Below are 23,341 nucleotides of genomic sequence, written 5' to 3'. Positions count from 1 at the left end.
TGAATAAGTGCACCTTCAAGGGAGGGTGACTTCGAGGGCTTGGTTTCCTGGGAGGAGACTTTGCCTTCTGTACCCACAGGCCTCTTTGAGCAATGTCCCATCCGAGGCATTGAGCCACTTCTAGGGCCATTGCAGCAGCAGGAGCCTAGGGTGGGGCTGGTGGGAAAACAAACAGGGAAGACAAAAACAGGGGTGTGTTGAAATCTTGAAAAAGCTCTATTCCTTGGTGTTCAAAGCTTGCCACACCTTCTAAGTCAAGTGGGTTCTCAGTCCAGGAACTCTAAGAGGATCCATTGTAGGTACAAAGGCTTTGGGATCACGGCCGAGGGGCAGGGAGAGACCAGGGGATGTGAAATCGGCTTCCTTGTTTAGCCTTTCTCTTTGTGAGCCTGTTTGTCTTTCCAGACAGAAGAAACCCTGACCTCCCCATGCTTGAATTACTTAATTGCTTTGACACCTTCTGCTGTTGCATCAGCACAACACACTGTTTTGTCAGGGATCCTTCACTGGGGTCAATCTAGGCTAGAGAGAGGCAGCTGGCAGCAAACAAGTCCTAATAGCCACGGAAATGTTGGGCAGAGGAAGAGATCTAGGCAAGGGAAGGCAGGGTGGGACAAAGAAGAAAAAAGGAAATGTTGGGATGGTGGGAAGAAGAGATCTTGGGAAAGGTGGCAATTAGGTTAGCAAAACTAGATGCCTCTGTTTGGAAGATTTCCCAAACAAGGCCTCAGGGAGATTGTGCCCAAGCGGGCAAACCTGTCTGCTACAGGTCCCCAAAAGGGACAAAATGAGAGAGCTCGGATTGCCATGCTCGGGACTACACCTGGCTGAGAAGTTTTCTTCTCTCTGGGTCTCAGTGTCTCCCCTCAAAAACTGGACCAGATTTGCGATCTTTCTCACAAGCCCCCAGATGCTCCTTTTAGTTGTTGTTGAGTTGCCAAGTCATGTCCAACTCTTTGCACCCCCATGGACTGCAGCACATCAGGCTTCTCTGTCCTTCACTATCTCCCGGCATTTGCTCAAACTTACGTCCTTTGAGTCAGTGATGCCATCCAACCATCTCATCCTCTGTCACTCCCTTGTCCCCATGCCTTCAATCTTTCCTAGCATAAGAGTCTTTTCCAATGAGTTGGCTCCTCGCATCAGTCGGCCAAAGTACTGGAGGTTCAGCTTCAACATCAGTCCCTCCAGTGAATATTCAGGGTTGATTTCCTTTAGAATTGACTGGCTTGATCTCCTTGCTGTCTAAGATGCTCCTTACTGAAATACTTTTGAGACAAAAATGGAAGAAACCCACAAAACTGTCATAAAGCCCTTCACAAATATTCAAATAATTAGTATGAGGGATTCTGGAAACAAACATGGTCAAACAGAGTGTCTGTCAAAATAATGAAACACAGGGCCAGCAAAAGACACCTCCAGTAAATTTGCCTTGGCCTCTGGGTACTGTGTGGAGAAGTCAGAGAAGTAAATGTAGGGAAACCAAAACCTCAAAGATCTTGAAACAGGAGGATGAAGAATTGTTGTATGAGCCTGGTTTAGGGATCGGGAGACCTGGGTTTTAGACCAGTTTGTCTTATGGCTGTACAGATGTGAACCTAGATTTCTCAACTGTAGGATAAAAAGCTAAATCTCTCTAGGGCTTGTGTTCCTCGGGGTGGGTGTGCAGGGCTATGCAAACAGACGCTGGAGGCCACCATCAAGCATAATACATCTTTCTGAAACATCAATTTTACCTGAAGGGAAACATTTGAAAACATTATTTTTTAATTCAAAAATTAATTCACTTTGTTGGCCAATGCTTTTTGAGCCTTGGTTATATGCCAGCTACTGTTTTAAACACTGTTTTAATAGTAAAGTAAACATGGATATATTATGGAATAATGTACATAATTTATGTGATCTAAGGTAAACAACAATTCCTAAAACCATTTTTCACATACAGGTTCATTTCTGGCCATGTCCATTCATTCTCAGCTCCAACCAAATAATACCTATTTGTTCTCCTTTGCCCCTGGGCACATACCAATAGATAAATAGGCCAGTAGTCTTAGGCCCCTTTCCAGTTCTACAGCCTATCCCATCAGGACCACCAGAAATCAAGCAAATCCTTATTGTTGACAACAGGCTTGATATTTCTATCCACCAGATGAAAGTAAGATAAGGGAACTAACTTCCAGTAACTATTAACCATTTTCACCACTACCTACCTTACAGGTGATAAGTGTATCAGGGTTTTTAAAAACAATTTCATATGATCTTCACAACCACCCACCTGCAAAATTGGTATCATTTTCCCCATTTAAAAATTCAGGAGAGGACTTTCCTGATGGTACAGTGGATAAGAATCCACCTGCCGATGTAGAGGACGCAGTTTCGATTCTTGGTCTGGCAATATTCCACATGCAGCAGGGCAACTCAGCCCATAGGCCGCAGCTACTGAGCCCACGTGTTGCAACTACTGAGGTCTGTGTGCCTAGAGCCTGTGTCCTGCAACAGGAAAAGCCACCGCAATAAGAAGCTGCAACTAGAGAAAGCCCACATGCAGCAATGAAGACCCAGTGCAATCAAAAATTTAAAAAAAATTCAGTTGAGGCAGAGGTTCAGAGAATTTGAGTGATTCTCTTTAAGTCTCAGTGCTAAGAAATGGGAAGAGTCAAGTTTTCATCCTGCCTTGGTCTGGCTCCAAGTCAATCCCTTTCTCCGTCTCTGACCCCACCCCCAGAAGGTAATAGTGATCATGTGACTTTTCGCTTTGATGTCTCTCTCTGCCTCACAGCTTGGTAATATAATCTTAACTCAGGTTCTGAGGACACAGCATTAGAGAGAAAATGCACATGACCCGCTCCATAGAACCATAGAATGTTAGAATGGGACCAGATTGCAGAGATTGTCAAATATTCTTGGTTCCAGAGAGGAAACCTGGGGCCTAGGCTATAAAGTCAGTGTTTATGGGGAAAAGCCCTGAGGTTGGCACAACTTCCATCCAAGTTTAGCACTGCCATGTACCCCTGGGATCCTTGCAGTCCCATAAGCTCCCTGAGACTCAATTTCCTTCTCTGTAAAATGGGCTGGAATGGGGAAATGATGCCACGTGTAGAAGGCTATTGTAAAGATGATATAAAATCATGTATTTGCAGAATTTTTAATACTGAAGTGCTATGTACAGATGTCTGTGACTCACCTAAATTCTCCCAGCACAGACCCAGTGCTCAGATATTAAATATTCTTGTCCTGCCCTTCAATGCTGGAGACCCTCCCTGAAGCTGCAGCCACCCCACTAACCTTGAGAATAGATTCAGAATCCTTTGCAAAATGAGTATACGCTTTTATAACTTGAGAAAATGGAGCAAGTAAGCTCAGTCCATCCTCATCCTAAGATGCTCATTGTGAGAGGAAGACATATACCATAGACACATGGTTAGTTCTTAGAATGGGCTGGGCTCTGTACCCTGAGGTCCCTACCCTCCAGGAGCAAGTCCAGGTGAAGGGAGTTATCCCAAAGGAAGTGACTCACTCAGGGAGTATCCCTTTGATATGGCAATACCAGACCAAATCTATTTTAATCGATACATCATCAAGCCTGTACACAGTAGGAATATGGATTTTCCCCTCCCCTCACTCCACCCCACTCTATCCCCCAGTCTCTCCCAGGCTCACCCTGAATTCCACAAAGTGAGCTCATGGTCAGGCTGCTCTTGTAAGGTCACAGGGAATATACCATGTTAATTTCAGCTTCTCTGGGGCGCCCTCTCCAAAGTTCCCCAAGTACAACCTTGCCATCACTGCACCAGCCCCAAGAGGAGAAATGGGGGAAACACCCCCTCATGGTACCATTGGAGAAACTGAAGCCAGAAAACATGCAACATCTGCCCGTAAATCTAAAAACACCAGGACTCAGGAATCAATTCCAGCTCTTGCTTCTCACTCTCAGCTGCCAGGATCTTCCCACTTAGCTCTATGTCCTCCTGGGGAGCAGAGGCCTGGGGTTCACAGGCTGTGGTAGCCCCTGGCATCTCCCAGCACCAGGGATGCCAGATAATAGGCAATTCACATGATGCTGATCAGTGACTGAGATGCCTCCTTACTCCTCTCTGACTTCCTGTTTTCTCATCTGCAAAATGCCAGGGTTAAATTAGATGATTTCTGAGACACTTCTCATTTCTAACTGGTATTTTTAGGCCAGCTGAGGACCTTAGTTTAGCAAATGGGAAGTGTGGAAATCAGATTAGGAAAGTAGGTTGGGGTCCCAAGGATTGATGCAGGCCTTAGCATTGGGTGAGCAGAAATGAGGGCATGATGTGAGAAAGGTGCCCTCACAGAGCCCACAGACCAGGACAAAATAAGATCCTTAATAAGAAGGAGACTAGCAGGCAAAAGTGCTGAGAAGAAACTCCAGAAGTTTGGAAGTCAGAAAACCTGGGTCCCTATGCAGAGCTTGACTTTGTCTTGCTGGAAAGATCACTTCCTTTTTCTGGACCTCATTGATTTTCTGGACCTTATTTATGGTTTAAAGTCATCAATGTACAGTCTTCTGTAAGGTCATGAAAGTAAGATCTTCCCTCCTTTTCCTTGGTAGGGGTGGAGCAGGTAGAGCTCCTCTTTCAGTGCCTGGGACTCTTTCTTCAAAGCACAGGTAATGTTACAGACTTGATCTTCTCTAATTCCTTCAAATGGGTTTTCTTTATCTTCCTTTTGTTATTAATAATATTTTAGGTCAGACACCCTCTACAGAGGAAACTACAGACTCTCTGGGTTGGAAGAGACCTGAAGGTCTTTACATCTTGATCTTCTTCTATCTCAACATCTACCATCCAGTCTCTGTCTGAACATCCCCAGGAGCAAGGATCTCAGCATCTCCCAAGGCAGTTAGTTCCATCTGGGACAGTTCTATTTATTAGAAAGTTTTTCAGAGGAAACCGGACAGCTCCCTTAATTAAATCAAGCCTAATACTATCTATCGGAGAAGGCAATGGCACCCCACTCCAGTACTCTTGCCTGGAAAATCCCATGGACGGAGGAGCCTGGTAGGCTGCAGTCCTTGGGGTCGAGAAGAGTCAGCCAGGGCTGAGTGACTTCACTTTCACTTTTCACATTCATGCATTGGAGAAGGAAATGGCAACCCACTCCAGTGTTCTTGCCTGGAGAATCCCAGAGACGGGGAGCCTGGTGGGCTGCCGTCTATGGGGTCGCACAGAGTCGAACACGACTGAAGTGACTTAGCAGAATACTATCTATGGTCAGCTCACCAGCTATTTCCCTGGGATCTGTCTCTTACAAGACAGTTGGGTTGACCCCAGGAGGATTATAATAATCACAATTGTAGATGTTTTGCCTCAGTTGGTGTTCCCACCTCCAATCCTAACTCTTTGCCGTTACACGTTAGGTCCATCTTGATCATTCACAGATCCCATAGTAACTTGTTGCTTGTTAAATAATGATTGATTTTTGATAATTTTTCCCCCTACTTCACTTTTTAAGGGAGTGTAACTCAGTGGTTAATTCCATGAGCTGATTCTATACAGTGGGTCATGTTTGAGTTTCGATGTGATCTGAGTCTCAGTTCTGGCTCCCTCAGTCTTGGTGTGCCCTTAGCCAAGTAACTTTCTTCTCTCTTGAGTCTCAGTTTCCTAGTCTGTAAAAATTAATAACATTTAACCTGTTGAGTTGTTGAAAGAATTAAAGAGCTTAGTTGAGGTGTTTGTCCTAGTAAGAAGGAGTGTTAAGGAGTCCTGTTTTTTTTTTTTTTTCTTACAGTCCATCTTTATGTAGAATCCAAATCCATCTCTCTGAAGCAGTTACCATCTTGTTGGTCCCAGTTCCCTCCTCTGGGACCGTGCAGAATGGGCTAAATCCCTCTTCCGTGTGGCAACCCTTCAGATATTTCCAGTTGACCACAACCTCTTTACATGGCAAAGGACCTCACCCGAGAAACTGAGGTGGGATAAAGTGAATCCACCACAATCTCACCACAATCTGGAAGGAGAAGCAAGAAATGCTGACTTCCCTGGCCTGGAGTGACCACTCCAACATCTGCCTCCAAGAAGAGTGGAGTGAGCCAGGGCTCTTGGAAAACTCAACTCTGGCAACACATGACATTGAAGTGTTGAAATATGCCACTTTGATGTGGCGTTAGCTCATGATATTGCTTTATTTTCTTAATTTAGAAGAAAAGCACAGCTGCTAGAATTTCTAATATAATAATAAGTATGCTGGTATACCAAAGGTTTTCAGGAATTTTTCCACAAGAGCACTTCACCTAATTGTGTAACTTTTTAAAACATATTCTTGCAAATACATTTTTTTCTATTATGCAAAGACTGTCTTTTAAATCATTTTCTAACCTTTCAACTTTAAAATATTGAATCCTTGAATGGCCAATATACTCTGTCTAGTTGAAACAACTTCTAGAGCAAGACAGGGTTTAATTAAGTAAACAAATAACTAGACTGAAGTGCTCTTTTTGTTGAATGAAGATCTCAAGAAATTTGTCTACTACCTTTCTACCTTTTGGGATATGAGCATTATGTTTTGAACTAACAAGACCATTGTATAAATGCAAAATATTAATTCTCATCAGCCAGCTTTGTAACATATTCTTTAGGTAAATTTCTTGTCTCTTGGGTTGATTTTCAAACTTTGAACTCAGTGCCAGTGACTTATCAGGAAAATTATAGACTGTATTCTTTCACTGGGAAGAAGAGTAGACTAGAATCCCCTTAAGGATACCTTTGAAACCACTTCTTTTCTAATAAATTGTTGAGACAGTGTGTTGGGGAACAGAAAGAGTGCTAGTGAAGGCTTGCTCTTTAGAAAATAGCAAAAAGACTCATATCCAATCACGCTGATGGTAAAAAGTTCAGGGTGCAATTATGTTACTTTGTATGTAATTCTAGAAATTTCTTTATCCCATGGTAAATCACCTGGTCAAAGTCATACCAATTAAGGACTATAATAATTTCCTTTTATTCTTTACCAATCTCAGTGCCCAATTCACTGATTATGTATCATGCGGAATAAATGTCCAGTAACTGTTTCTACTAATCATTTTATCTACGAGTAGAATTTCCCACATGGTGTTTACCCAGTGGGTTCCAAAGTGCCCAGAAATTTATCCTTTCAGCATTTTGACCATTAGTAGGACCAGGAACAGCCAGCGCTCTGAGCTAGTTGTCCCGAATAACATGTGGGTCTGTTTACTCCAGAAGAACAAAGAAATACTATCAGTTTCTTTGTGTACCATGTCTCGGAAGGGACTGGGAAGCCCTGAGCTTCACTGTAAATTTCAGGCCTTTCAAAATACATAATATAATTTTACTGTTGTGGAGACAATCGAAACCGGTCAATTTTTGTCTTCATGTTTGTTTTTAAAATGAAACTTACAGGGAAACCTGTCCCTTTCATGTGACCTGCTGGCCATGGATTGGTCATCCCTGCCTGGCTCCATTTTCCCACAAGAAGGAGAGTAGCTATGCCTTAGAAGACTCAAAGTGTATACACACACACACACACACGTATAGAATGAATATATGTATATGTATAACTGAGTCACTTTGCTCTACACCTGAAATTAACACATTGTAAATCAACTGTAATCAATACAATTAAAATATTAAGAAAACAATCTCAGAAGCTCCCCATGTAAAATGAGTAAAATATTCTCACCAACACACTTCCCCCACTGCCCTGAAATAGGACCCTATTTCAGAGACCCTTTTCATTCAACTCAGATGCAATTTCCTCCAAGAAGCCTTCTCTGACTCCTCATACTCCACCTCTAAAGTCAGAAATAATTTCCCCATTCTTTCCTCATAACCCTTGTTCTGTTCTCTTCTTATAATACTGAACAATTTTTGAATCCCGATCAGTCATATGGTAATAACTGTACTGGAATGTAAACTTTGGGGAGTTAATAGCCATGTCTTATTTTTAAGATCCTTTAAAACATTCCTAACAGAACTTGAATTACACATGAAAGACACTTAACCAGCTAAAGAAAAGACAAATTAGTTTGACACTGCTCTTTGATTAATTATATCAGATTAATTTGGAAAGTTAAATTCCTTAATAAATATTTTGGGGGATGCTTGGGGAGAGTTTTTTAAAAAACTCTCAAAATTTATGGCAGCTTACTTTTAATTTTAATAATATGATCTAGACAAAAACAAAAACACATGAAAAACATTAAACTTTGCTCTTAAACCGAGAAGTGCAGATGAAAACAAATTTGAAGCTCTGTTTTTGATATATTAAAATAGGAAAAAGGTCTAAGCAAACAATGAATGCTTGAAAGAGCTGTGGTTAAACTGGCTAGTAACACTTCAAATTAACACTGTTTTTTAAATAGTATATGAGAACTATGAAGATCCCAAGCATATTTCCTCAGTCATCCCATTCATAGGAATTTCAGAATTCATGCAAAGGTAGCAATTCAACAACAACAAAAAGCAAAATGTACAAACATGTCTATAACAGCATTCACTATAATAGTGAAAAAGCAAAGAAATAAACAGCATACAAAAAAACTGAAGAGAAGCCGAATGTGCCAGAGTAGGGCACTTTATTAATTATAAGACAGTATCAAAATTATATTATATAGTGGTTAAAATACAAACTTTAAAAGAAAAATCCCTATTATACAATTAAAAAAAAATCAGGCCATAAGATAAAATGTGTAATAAGCATGCATGATGACAATGAGAAATAGACAAGAATGTGCAAAAATAAAAGTAGTTAAATACGTTGTAGGATTCTGGCTTGTTTTCTGTTTTAAAGTCATTACATCATCTTTTCAATGACAGACTACATTTTAAGTAATTGAAAACAAAGTCTCATTAGCTTTGTCCTTGTATAAATTCCCAGAGAGAACACATTATTCTCATTCATTTCTACCTCTGCCACTTGTCTCTGATTTGGACCTGCTCCATCCTGTTCTCCCACTTTTCACTCCCCTAACTAACCTGGGAAGGACCCTTCCCAAACAAGGAAGCTAAAGGCACCAAGTTCGGCAGAAGCTGTGTATCCAAATCTGTAAACATCAAAGGACGGGATCTAATGCCGCGCCCCTACCATAGCGAAGGCAGACCCAGATTCTTCAATGACCACAAGTGGCCTTGGTTTAACAAACCTTGCCAACAAGGCACAATGTTCCCATCCTCAGAAATAGTCCCCGGCAGAGCTTCCAGGGGCCCATAAAAGTCTGCACTCTTGGAAGAATGTGACAACTCTGGCATCAAACACAGATTCGTCATTTTCTATAATAAGAGAATGTTCAGTTGCATCAGGCTTTTTTAGCAGGGCCAACACAGTAAAATTTTGAGGCTGTGCAAGTGAATTTTCACCCAGCCTTAGACTCCTTTCCCTTCCTCCAGATGATCAATAAAATCAGTTTATAAAGCCTTTTGGCATCCAATTTCTCACTTGAATCTTGTAGTCAGCCTAGTGAGGTCAGTTTTATTATTAACTTCACGTTTCAGAACAGGACACTGAGGCTCAGGGAAATGACTTGCGGAAGTCCACAGCAAGTCAATGACTGAATAAGAGCATAAGCCCAGCCCCGGCTTCTCCTGTGTGCTGCCTCTCCTTTCAGTCCAAGTGGATGCACTGACCCAGTGCACCCACTCACACCAGTATTCAGTCGACTGTTGCCTGGGACACCTAGGTGTTAAAGAAAGGCAGGGTGGGAAGAAGAGTGTATAGCCTTTGAGAAGTCAAGAGAGGTTTCTAAGAAGATGCTGAACTAGCCTGAACTATTGGCTCCTTCCCTTGAGATCCACTCTGAAGAACTACAGAGGAAAAGCTTTAAATTGCAGGGAAAGCTGTAAGAACTCCCTGGAGATGCAGAAGCTGTTTTTATTTGGCATCTACATGTGTCTGAAATGGGCTTTACCTATGATAGGATACCCAAGCTGCTGTTTCAGAATAAGACAAGAAAGTAACCATCCCTTCTTAGGATCTTCTTCCCCACTACCTCCCCACCCTTATTGCTTTGGGACGGACAAGAACTGGAGCTTAGAGTTCTTGAGCAAGTGTGCCTCCGGTGTAAAGCAGGGGAGTGCAAGGTTGGTGGATTATAGTCTCCTCTTCTAGAGACTAATTTTCCCTGAAATAAAGAATAATACATCTAAAGAGCTATTTGGTGTGGTGATGAGTGATTAGCTTTGATTTTCTGATGCCTGGAATGCTCCACTTCTGGGTTTATCCTCTGTCCTCAACCCCCATTTTTAACCCATTGCTGCTGACACGGAGGGGCTTCCCCGGTGGCTCAGCGCTAAATAATTTGCCTGCAATACAGGAGCTGCAGGAGATGTGAGTTTGATCCCTGGGTAGGGAAGATCCCCTGGAGGAGGGCATGGCAACCTACTCCAATATGCTTGCCTGGAGAATCTTATGGACAGAGGAGCCTGGTGGGCTACAGTCCATGGGCTCACAAAGAGTCAGACATGACTGAAGCAACTTAGCTCACACACTGGCACATAGGAAGGTCTGGCCTTTATCTCTTTCACCATCAGAACTGCTGAGCCAAGTAGCCCATAACCCCAAAGGAATGAAAGCTCATGGGAGATAAGAGAAGTACTAATATTCACAAAATAAAAAAACCAAACTGAGTTACAAATTCCATAGGAACCAGAGGTATTATAATGGACAGATCAAGAATTTACATATATTTTTGAGAATTTAATTTTTTATATTTACAAAATAAATGATTCTAGCAATATATAAAGAAAACAAAAACCATAGGAGGAATCAAGTAGAAATGTTGAATATGAATATATAATAGTTGAGATAATGAGCACAATGATAATTAGTAGAATGAATTCACCTGAGGAATGAATTAGTAAAGTGGGAGATCAGATTGAGGACTTCTCCTTAGCAGGAAATTATTTTAAAAATGGAAAATATTTAAGGTATAAAAAGTCCCAGGAAGAAAAAAGGAAAAAAGAAAAAATAGATCCAAATGGAGAAGAGGAAATATTTAAAGGGATAATGGAGATAATCCCCCCAGAATTAATGAATGATGAAAAGCCTCAGATTGACAGGAACCATAGAGAGCAGAGAAGAGTGATAAGGAAAATCACCCTTCTAGACATAAGTTATGTTAAAATACAAGACTATCAAAGATAAGGTGAAATTGTAAAACAAAACCCAAAAAACTTCCAATAGAAAGAAAGAAGATCCCTTACAAAAGAATAAGAATAATATTGATATCAGGGTTTTCAGCCATATGTAAGGATGAAACTATAGAATTTCATACCTAGCTAAACCTTCAGTCAAATATTAGTGATAAAAATGCTCTTAAGACATACAGAGTCTCAGAGTATTTGCCACATCAAGACCAATATGTAAAATATCTTTTAATGATGTACTTCCATAGATAGAAAGCAATTTAAGGGATGAGAGAAGAAATATGTGAAGAAAGGGTGGTAAAAGATCTTTGTAAAGTCTGTGGTTGTCTTTAAAAATAACTAAGGCCAAAGAAAAGAGAAAACAAAAGCAGGTCCATAAAAACCAAGAATGAAAAGTCTAGAGGAACTCAGTATAATAAAGAAGACCAAGGGACATCAGAGTATATCAATGTCCTTATCTAATGTGAGAGAAAACATAGACAACTTTAAAATATACAAAACATGGGGAGAAAGTGTGACAAATTGAAATAATAAACTAATAAAGTAGAAGAAAGTCCTAATATGTGAATAACTACTAGAGATGAAAATGAACTAACTTTGCAAATTAAAAAAACAAAATCTAGTTGTTTGCTATTCACTAAATACATTCTAAGGCAACATATATGCAAAAAATAAAAGAACATAAAGTGATTAATCAGGCAAGTGTTAATAATAAACTTGTGTTAATATAACACTGCAGATACTATGAGGATCATAATTTTTATACCAAAACTAGCAAAGAGCAGTAAGGATAATTGTATAACTATGCCACTTATTGCTATAACTGTAAAAATACTCAAAAAAATTTTAGTAAATCAGATCTAATAGTGCATTAAAATTATCATATACCACACTGGGCTTCCCTCAGGTATACAAGGACTGTCTGAACATTAGAAAATCTGTAAGTGTAATTTACCATTCAGCTAAATATTGCTATTACAATAAGAAAAAGAAATTCAATGCTTAACAATTGAAAAGAAGAAAATAAAATTACCATTATTTTCAGATGATGTGATTTTGTGACCAACTTTCACATTTGTTTTTGGTGAGATTAGTCAAGGCTGGAACTGGAAATCTGTAAAACCACTTAGAAAAACAGTTTGATATTGTCTAGTAAAATTGAAATTTATGGCCTCTATAACTAACAATTCTGTTCCTATGATTATGCTTAAAGGAAATCTTGCATATATATACCAGAAAATTTGAGTAAGAATGTTCATTTCACTATTATGCAAATTAACAAAAAAATTTCCTGTCAATAGGGAATCATGAATAAGCTACAACATATTCAAATTAAATGAATACAAAAACCAGCAACAACTTGGATGTCTCCAAAATAGAATATTAATTAAAAAGTAAGGATATCAAAACTATTTGTGCATGATATGCTTTTTGTAATATTAAGAATATTAATAAAATATACTTTTTAAAGGAATACCTATAGATGAGACAAAACTATATAAAAATGAAAGAAAAGCAATAATGAATACAAGATGCATAACCATTGTTACCCTGGGAGGAGAGTGCCAGGGGTTGAGCAGGGGAAGATCACAGGAAAAGATGTGGTCAAGCCACTGTCAAATTCCTAGCTTTCACACGTGAAGGGTCATTTAAAAATGCTTAATACATTAGATTAACTAAATAAGTAAATACAATATGCCATACATGAAACAAGGATTATAGTTAATCCAGCTCTAAGTCCATGAGATCTAAAAGAAATATTTCAAATGGGAGACTTCAGGCACTGAGGCCCTAGAGGTGGAGATTTCTTTGAGCAGAACTGTCTGAGTCATGTATTTAGTGGCCATTTGATCCATTAGCCCTGGAGGCCTGCCTAGTTCCATAAATATTGGTACCAAACCTGTTGTAAAGATCATGTGCAAAGACTAAATTTCCATGCTCAGACACTCTGACATTAACCAGAGGTTGGCAATTGCTTCTGCTGAAGCAGTAATATCCTAGCCAGTCTCCTGACCTAAGCCCCACCCTCCCTTACAGTTCTTCTCCATACTGCCTCCAGAGTGTTACTGCTAAATTGCAAAACTGATCAGATTACTTTTTCTGTATCACTATCTCTAGATCAAGTCTTTGGCTGGGAATTATAGAATTCCCTCAGTGTTCCTTCCTAAGCAGAATAGCACTGTGTATCCCACTAATCCCTCAGTGAAGAAGTGAAGTTGCTCATTCGTGTCCGACTCTCTGCAACCCCATGGACAGTAGCCTACCAGGCTCCGCCGTCCATGGGATTTTCCAGGCAAGAATACTGGATTGGGCTGCCATTTCCTTCTTCAGGGGATCTTCCCAACCCAAGGATCAAACCCAGGTCTCCTGCATTGCAGACAGATGCTTTACCATCTGAGCCACCAGGGAAGCCCTCACCAGCTGACACTTTACTCATTTTCAAATCTCAACTCCTCTTCCTCCTAATCTATGAAGACCTGGAGGGAAAAGATAATGAGCAGAGAGGGTGGGACTATTCAGGCAGTCAAAAATATCTGCACCTGTAACATGGACAAAGTTTAGATACACAGAGTTAAGGCACTGACCGAGCTTGGATATTACATCCACGTTACAAGTGAGGCCCGATTCTGGTGACCTGCATCTGTGTCAACCTAGGTGGGACTGAAACGCTCATCCTTTTCCCCATCTCCCAGAGTTGGTTTCTAGGCAACAGTGTAGAAAGAGCTTGGGCTTTGCAGTCAGACTGACTTGAGGGAATTCTGGATCTACCCTTTAAATGCATCAAATCTATGGTAATTTAAATATTAGCACTCTGAAAAATGAGAGAAAAATTTAAAGCCTGCAAATAATTCTGCCCATCATTTCACTAAGCTAGTGATGTATCTCAGCAAGCATGAGAAGACACTAGAATCTGTCGTTTGTGCAAAACCACATACACCGTACTCTGTTGTTGCTGTTTAGTCGCTAAGTCATGTTCGACTCTTTTGTGACCCCATGGACTGTAGTCCACCACGTTTCTCTGTCCACAGGATTTCTCAGGCAAAAATACTGGAGTGGGTTGCCATTTCCTGCTTCAGGGGATCTTCCCGACCCAGGGATCGAGCCCATGTCTCCTGTTTGGCAAGTGGATTCTTCAACACTGAGTCATCTGGGAAGCCCATACATTGTATTTTACTGGCAAATTGAAGAATTTTCAACATAATTTTGACAATGAGCAATGTTTACCTTATTCACTGATTTTGAAATCCTAACTTCTGGGTGAGATGCTACTTCAGTGTAACAGCTATGAGTTTGAACAGGTCTCTCAATCTCCCTGAGCTTCGATTTTCTTATTCTTTAACTTTTTTAGGAGGACAGCAGGTTGTATTTTCCAAAGATGGTCACAGCAACATCTGCCATCCCATCTGAGCTCTCTTTCCATAAAGAGTGAGATCTGTGTCTATCTCCCTGAATACAAGTGTAGTGACTTGCTTATAACCAACCGATAGAGTGAAACAAAAGGAATATCATCTGACTTCAGAACCAGGTCATAAAAGGTGACTCAACTTCCATCTTTTTTTCCTGGAACACTGACTTTTAGAGCACTGAGCCTCCATGAAGAAGGAATTAGAAAGAAATTCAATTTCAGTTGAATTTCAATAAGAAATTCAATTATCCCAAGGCCACCATGGTGTATAGAAACCAAGGCCACAGAGAGAGAGGCCACATGTAGGTGTTCCCATCCCAGTGGACAGAGTAGCAGCTGTCAGACATGCAATTTGTATGGCCTCCAGATCATCCCAACCCATAGCTGTTGAGCCCACCAGCCTTGGTATCTCCTGGATGAGGTCTCAGACATCATGGAGCAGAAACAAGTTACCTTTTTTGTGGGCCTTCTGAATTCCTGACCCCCAAAATATACGCTCATTATAAAACTGTTATTTTACGCCACCAAGTTTTGGGGCCTTTAAAAAAAAAAAACAAATTTTATATATTTATTTTATCACTCAGCTTGGGTGATCTCAGTTCCCCAACCAGGGATTGAACCCAGGCCATGACAGGGAAAGCACCAAATCCTAACCTCTAGACCCCCAGGGAACTCCCTGGGGTCATTTTAAAACACCAGTAGAAACAGAATCAAAGATTTTCCTAAGTAAACAAAGTAATTTACATAAAGTATCTGGCACAAAACATGTGTGAAGAAAATGGTGGCTGGGACCAGTATTGTGTGCTATGCCTGGCCTAGCAGCTGCTCTATTTTTCTGGGACTAAGGCTTCTCTTTAGGAATACCAACTGAGTAACTCAAAATTTTGTTGTGTGGATCAAATAGGATGAGGGGTGCGAAAGTGCTTTGGAAACTGTGATGCTCTGTACAAATCAAAAGAATTCTTACGTTTATATTCTATCCATCCACTAATGGCTCAGGATAGGCGGGCACTCGTAAACCTTCGGTGACAGCGTCTGAAATTCTGAGAACAAAGGACCTTGGCCTGAGGCCACATATTTGCTCCCTGTTGGAGATCGTTAATTTCAACCTTTCATCTAATAGGCTTTTATTAAGTGCCTACAGCAAGCAGAAAACTGTTAAATGTTGTGAGTTTTCTGCAGAAATTAGGTCCAAATTAGGACCAAATTACTCAATTTGGTCCCCCCAAGAAAATTCTGGATAGTTAAGAGGGCAAGAAATAAATGTAATGCTGCTAGAATGGAGGCTTTCTGTTGAACTTCCTAAAAGAGAGGGAGGAGGATAGAACTAATGAGGCCTGAGAACCTGCAATGTATCCGGTACTGTGCCAGGCTCTTTACATATTGTCTTGCTCAATTCTCATGATGACTCTATGACATGGGTTATTTATTAGTAGACTTTACAAATGAGAAAACAGATGCTAGGAGAGATTAAGAATCTGGCTCAAGTTCACAGCAGTAGTAACTCAGCCCTGAAATCCGGGTTTGGAGAAACTCCACCCTACTGCTACCCTTGAATATTGTTTTCTGCCTCAAAAAATTGTTTTTCCATGCAGACCACTAAAAGTTTCTCTGAGCTTCAAATATTTGCTTATTAGATGATAATGTGTACATGCTGAGTCACTTCAGTCATGTCTGATTCTTTGTGACCCTATGGACTGTAGCCCCTAGGCTCTTCTGTCCATGAAATTCTGCAGCCAAGAATATTGGAGTGGATAGCCGTGCCCTCCTCCAGGGGATCTTCCTGACCCAGGTATCAAACCCATGTCTCCTCCATCTTCTGCATTGCAGGTGGGTTCTTTGCTGCTGAGCCATTAAGGAAGCCCCATTAATGATAATATTCCTGTTCAATTCATTTTCTTCTGAAATTTTATGTTAATTAATAAAAATAATAGTATCCCATCAGCACAGAGCCTTAGTGTTTACAAAGCATATTTGTTTCTTTCTCTTCCTGGGTCCTCCAAAATTGCTGTGGGGAAGGTGTAATGTCATATCCAAGGTCTCTCAGATAATAAGTGAGCAAATGATTGCACCTGAATTTGCTGCTGCATTGTAAGAGGAATAAGTATTTCCTTAATGTTATGTATTTTGTCTTATGTACTACCCAGTTTTAAGCACTACTGAAAATTTTATAAAGGTGTGTCATAACGTTCAAGATGTTTCACAAATCGTGATGCTCATCCTGCCATCAACTGTATACACCTCATGACACAATATACACATATATTTTGGACACGAAATATTGCATCCCTTTTTTAATAATTTTTATTATTTTTTCATTGACCTCCTATCAGCTCAGGTGAGATGATGACTGCGTTTTCCTTGAAATGTGACTGCCAGAGATTTTTTTCCAGAGTAGAAGGGTCAGTACTTCCATTTCCTTGTTCAGTTATGCTTGCAATATAGGTATCTTCTTCAATCCACTGCTCGTAAAAGTCTTTTAAAGCAGAAATCATTTTAACCCATTTAAATTCATTTTGGAAAGGTTAGCTTAGCTGAAACTGGATCATATAATCCATAGATTCACTTGATGAGGCTCCTATAACCTTCAGAATGTTGTAGTACACTGAGAACCTAAAAATAATATGATTGCCACACTGTTCAACTCCCGTTCTGCCTTCAAGACATTTGAGGTGTCTTACAAGACTACAATTTTCTCATGTAAGCATGAACACCAATATGGGTAGCAGCACATGTGTGAAAAAACTGCATATACTACACACATACATATACACACACAAAAATAAGTGTAAATAAACTCTGGAGAAATCTAAACAGGCTCTGTGGACTGTACCAATGTTAATTTCCTTCTTTTGATGTTAGACTATAGTTATACAAGATGCTACCAGTAGGTGAATGATATATCTCCTTCAATTTTTGCAACTCCTTGTGAATCTGTAATTATTACAAAAATTCTATACATAGAAATTCCAATATCCTTGAGGCAGCTCAGTGAACTGTTGGATGCACCTCCATACATGCCCTTTATGAAGACCATGGTTCTGACTCATCGTGAGACCTGGGAGAAGCTGTTCCTCTCTTCAGGCCTCATTTTCCTCATCTGAAAAATGGATGCTGCTGCTGCTGCTGCTAAGTCATTTCAGTCGTGTCCGATTCTGCGAGACCCCATAGACGGCAGCCCACCAGGCTCCCCCATCCCTGGGATTCTCCAGGCAAGAACACTGGAGTGGGTTGCCATTTCCTTCTCCAATGCATGAGAATGAAAAGTGAAAGTGAAGTCGCTCAGTTGTTTCCGACCCTTAGCGACCCCACGGACTGCAGCCCACCAGGCTCCTCCATCCATGGGATTTTCCAGGCAAGAGTACTGGAGTGGGGTGCCATTGCCTTCTCCAGTAAAATGGATAGGTTGATTCAAAACTCCACGTGGCTCTAAAATTCTAGGATTGTACACGCACAGTTCTGGGGACGTATGCATTTCTCTAGGGTCTTCCCTGGTTTGTCAGTGGTATAGAATACACCTGCAATGCAGCAGAAGGGGGGCCAATCCCTGGTTCAGGAAGATCCCCTAGAGAAGGAAATGGCAATCCACTACAGTATTCTTGCCTGGGAAATCCCATGGACAGAGGAGCCTGGCAGGCTACAGTCCACAGGGTCGAAAAAGAGTCAGATACAACTTAGCGGCCAAACAACAACATCTCTCTCAGGTTATACAGTGGTGGGACATCTCTAGCTATTAGGAGGAAATATCATCAACTGTTTGCTATCAAGTCCTCTGTTCTTGACTTGAAACCATTCAACCATCCACCCCTTCTCACAGGCTCCTTCTAAGGGTCTTCTGACTAAGTAAAACACAGAAAATTGTAAAATATTTCCTAAAAAATCTTGAAAAAAGCATCATGGAGACTGCGTAAGTGAAAAAAAGTAATATTATTTGTTGATGATAATGCCTTTGGGAGACTTCCCCTGCCTGTCCAGTGGTTTAAAGTTTGTGCTCCCAAAGCAGGGAGCATAGGTTCGATTCCTGGTCAGAAAACTAAGATCTTGCATGTCCCACAACGCAGCCAAAAGAAAAAAAAAAAAAACACTGTCTTTAGTACCAGACCTTCAGTCTATTTAGAGCACACGGTAGTGATACCTTGCTTTCGTGACTTGTTCAGACTGTCCAGAATGCAGGTTACAAAGGAAAACACCCTTTCAGCAGCCAACTTGGAAGAGACATAAAGGGATTTTGTAAGTCAGACTCAGAGCCTGCAGGAATTTGAAAATGTCACCCTGACATTGAAGGGAGAAATTTGATTGTTCTCTAGTGCATAGCAATTAAAAAGCTCATCCTTGGAGAAAGCCAAGAGGTGGGGCTATATCTTTTTTACATCTATAGAGACTCTCTTAACCTTGGTAACTGCTCAGTTGGGAAGCTATATTTACTTTGGATACGGGAACCAGGAAGAACAGTTCTTGTCATCATTCTCACATTGGCCATATCTTCGAGTACTTTCATCTATGTTACTTCCCATGAACAAACTTTCTTTCTTCCCTTCTTATTCTTTAAGACTTGATTTCTTTGAGCAATTTTAGATTCATGGCACAATTGAGCGGAAGGTAAAGAAATTTCCCATATACACCCTTCTCTTAAACATACATAGCCTCCTCCGTTATCAACATCCTGCACCAGAGTGGTATATTTGTCACAATCAAACTGATTCATCATTATCACCCAGAGTCCACAATTTACATTAGGTTTCCGCCTTGATGTTGTATATTCTTTGGGTTTGGAAAAAATATAACAACATGTATCTGCCATTGTAGCCTCAAAGAGAAAAGTTTCATTGCTTTAAAAATCTTCTGTGTTCTGCCTATTGATCCTTTCTTGCACCCTAATTCCTGGCAATAACTTATCTTTTTAGTGTCACTATAATTTTGCCTTTTCTAGAATGTCATATAGTTGGAATTATACAGTATGTAGTCTTTTCATATTTTCTTCTTTCATTTAGTAAAATGCATTTATGTTTTCTCATGTCTTTTCACAGCTTGGTAGCTCATTTTTTTTTACTGCTAAAAACATTCCATTGTCTTGATATACCACAGTTTATTTATCTCTTCACCTACTGAAAAATATCTTAGTTGCTTCCAAGTTTTAGCGATTATAGATAAAGCTGCTGTAAACACCAATGTGCAAATTTTCATATGGACATAAGTTTTCAGTTTATTTTAGTAAATACCAAGGGGTGTAACTGTTGGATTGTATAATAAGAGTATGTTTAGTTTTGTAAGAAACTGCCAAACTTTCTTCAACTTGTCTGTCCCATTTTGCATTTCCAACAGTAAATGAGAGCTCCTGTTGCTCTACATCCTGGTCAGCATTTGGTGGTATTATTGTTATAGATTTTGGCTTTCTAATAGGTGTGTAGCTGTGTCTTATTGTTGTTTTAATTTTCAGTTCCCTAATGTTGCGTAATGTGAAGCATCTTTTCATATGCTTACTTGTCATCTGTAGATCTTCTTTGGCAAGATGTATGTTCAGGTCTTTTTCCCATTTTCAAAAAAGTCTATTAGTTCATTTTGTTAATTTTTAGTTTTAAATGCTTTTTGTATATTTTGGATAACAATCCTTTATTATATATATTTTCTGCAAATATTTTCTTCCAGTCTGTGACTTGTCTTCTCATTCTGTTGACATTGTCTTTCACAGAACAGAAATTTTAAATTTTAGTGGAGTCCAGCTTATCAGTTATTTCTTCCATTGGTTTTTCTATAAAGTTATTGCCAAACTTAAGAGCAATTAGATTTTCTCCTATGATACTGTCCAGGATTTTTAGAGGTCTACCTTTTGTATTTAGTTCTATGGTCCATTTTGAATTTTGTGAAGGGTTGAAGGTCTGAGTCTAGACTCTTTTTTACATGTGGATATTCATTTGTCCTAGAACCATTTGTTGAAAAGATTATCTTTGCTTGTTATATTGCCTTTGCTCCTTTTTCAAAGATCAGCTGACTGTATTTATGAGAACCTATTTCTTGGTTCCCTACTTTGTTCCATTGATTGATACATTTGTCTCTCTCTCTCTCTTTTTTTTTTTTTCCTAATACCACACTGTCTTGAATATTGTAGTTGTAGAGTAAGACTTAAATTTAGATAGTACTAGTCCTCTGGCTTTGGTCTTCTCCTTCAGTGTGTGTTGATTATACTGGGTCTTTTACCTCTCCACATGAACTTTAGAATTAATACATCAATACCCACACCAAAAAAACCTTGCTGGAATTTTTATTGGAATTGCATTCAACCTATAGATGAAGTTGGAAAGAGCTGGCCTCTTGACAGTATCGAGTCTTTCTACGATAAACATGAACTGTCTCTTCATTTGTTTAGTCCTCCTTTGATATTTTTATCAGAGTTTTGTGTTTTTCCTTATATAGATCTTACATTTTTGTCAGGTTTATACTTAAGCATTATTTTCCAGAGTATTAATGTAAAAGCAGTGTTCTTCATTTCAAATTCTACTTGCTCACTGCTGGTCTACTTGCTCACTAAGGAAGCAAATGACTTTTGTATAGTAACTTGTATCTTGCAGCCTTGCTATAATCACTAATTCCAAGAGGTTTTTTTTTTTTTTTTTAATTAATAGTTGATTCTTTCCGATTGGCTATGTACATAGTCATGTTAACTGAGAAAAAGGACAGTTTCATCTGTACAAATTTCTCTACTTTTCATGCCTAGGACTTCCAGTATGATGTTGAAAGCAGTCTTAATCTTGATCATGGAGAGAAAACTTTGAGTTTCACTATGTATGATGTTAGTTGGTTTTAGGCGTTCTTTTTCAAGTTGAAGTTCCCCTCTATTCTAGAAAGAGTTTTTATCAGGAAAGAGTGTTAAATTTCATCCAATGCTTTTTTCTGCATCTATTGATATGATTTTTCTTTTTTTGGCTGTTGATATAATGGATTACATTAATTGATTTTTGAATGTTGAACAATTCTTGCTTACCTGAAATAAACCCCACCTTGTCGTGGTATATAATTATTTTTAACCTCTGTTAAATTCAATTTGCTAATATTCTGTTGAAGATCTATACATCTATGTTCATGAGAAATATGGGTCTGTAGTCTTCTTTGTATTTCTCTGGTTTTTGTAGTAGTGTAATGCTGATCTCATAAAGTAAGTTAGTATTCCCTTTGCTCCTATTTTCTAGAAGAGATTGTAAAGAATTAATGCAATTTCTTCCTTTGAAGTTTTGTAGAATTCACTATTGAATCTATCTGGACCCCAATATTTTAAATAAAACATTTACGGAAGTATTTATGAATTCACACTCAGGCACAAGAAATAATACAGACAGATCCCAGGTGCACTTTACCCTGTTCCTCACAACGACGTATCTTGCAATACTATAGTGCAATATATCAACCAAGATATTATCATCTACACACCTCTCTTATTCTTATTTCCCATTAATGTGGGAATCTAGTATTTAGTATACAATTGTATCTCATGTGTAAGCTTGTTATTGAGTACCATAGTAAAAATATAGAAAAGCCCAGATTTCATATTTTCTGCTGTAGTTTGGATACAACACTGCTAAGTGATAGAAACTCACTGAACATGTATCAGTACGTTACCTTAGGGGATTACAACTCAAAGGTGTTCTCTAGGGTCTCCTTTATACTACTGTCCCTAGAACTGGCCCCCTGTGCCATTGCAAGGGACGATGGTTGATGGACTTATTTCTGCATCAGAGTCTCTGAATTCAGTCTCTTGTACATGTCCAAAAGACATCACATTTTAACTATTAGAAGCTGATGAACATGACATAGCCTCCTCCCCTGATGAAATTATCTATATACAGTTACAGGATTGGGAGATGGTACTTAATCCATGACAGTCAATACAACAACTGTTCAACTTCATGTTTACCCTGATTTCTGAGCTTCTAAGATATAGTTAGGTCTACACAGTGCATTGATGGTTTAGAGGAAAAAGTAACATATAATATAGTTTATTTATTCATTAAACAAATTTTGAGAGATGATTATGTGTCATTTTTGATAGGATGACAAAAGTAAACAAGGATTTTTGCCATAAAAAAGGTGTGTACTAACGAGGGAAATATAACACATAAATTTAATTAGTTCTCTTTCCCACTACTTCATTTCATAGCTTTTTGCCTTAAGCCAAGCAAACTACCCATGTGCTAGCCACCAAACTCATATGGTTTCCCTGCCTCTGCCTTTGTTCACAGTGTTCTCACTGATTGGCCTCCTCTTGATTCTTATGACCATTTCTTTCTCCAAACCAACATCAAATGCTAACTTCTCCATGAACTTTCCTCATCCCCCAAATCAGTGTGATCTTTCTCCTTTCTAAGGTTCTTTATATTGGTTTTATATGTCATACTTTGTATTTGAGTTATTTATCTCTATGTCTGTGATCTCCAGCAGATATGATCTGTGAAGGCAGGATGTATGTTCAGGAAGCTGAGGATACATGGCCTACCAAATGCAATCATATTTTGATAGAGCATGGTTAATTTTCATAGCAACTGTTACTCCTATTTCCCCTGCTTCCTCTCTATATATGAAAATAAAATGTGGTTGTGCTGCAAATATTTGACATGGACTTTAGAAAATATGAGCCAAAAGCACAGAACAACACAATATTCTTATGTTTTTTTCCTAATATTTGTTTTATGATTCTGCAAGCATTCTCTGACTTCCTGTGTAAAGATAATTCTCCTAGTTTCTAAGCAAGATTCCCTTAGGAATTAAAAGGTTGGGTAATATTCTGCTAGGGAATACCAGAGCTAGAGCTACCTTAGGG

The sequence above is a fragment of the Bos javanicus genome, chromosome 1 (assembly GCF_032452875.1).
Source record: "Bos javanicus breed banteng chromosome 1, ARS-OSU_banteng_1.0, whole genome shotgun sequence".
NCBI lineage: Eukaryota > Metazoa > Chordata > Mammalia > Artiodactyla > Bovidae > Bos > Bos javanicus.
The sequence above is the reverse complement of the archived record's forward strand: the minus strand, read 5'-3'. Positions refer to the sequence as shown.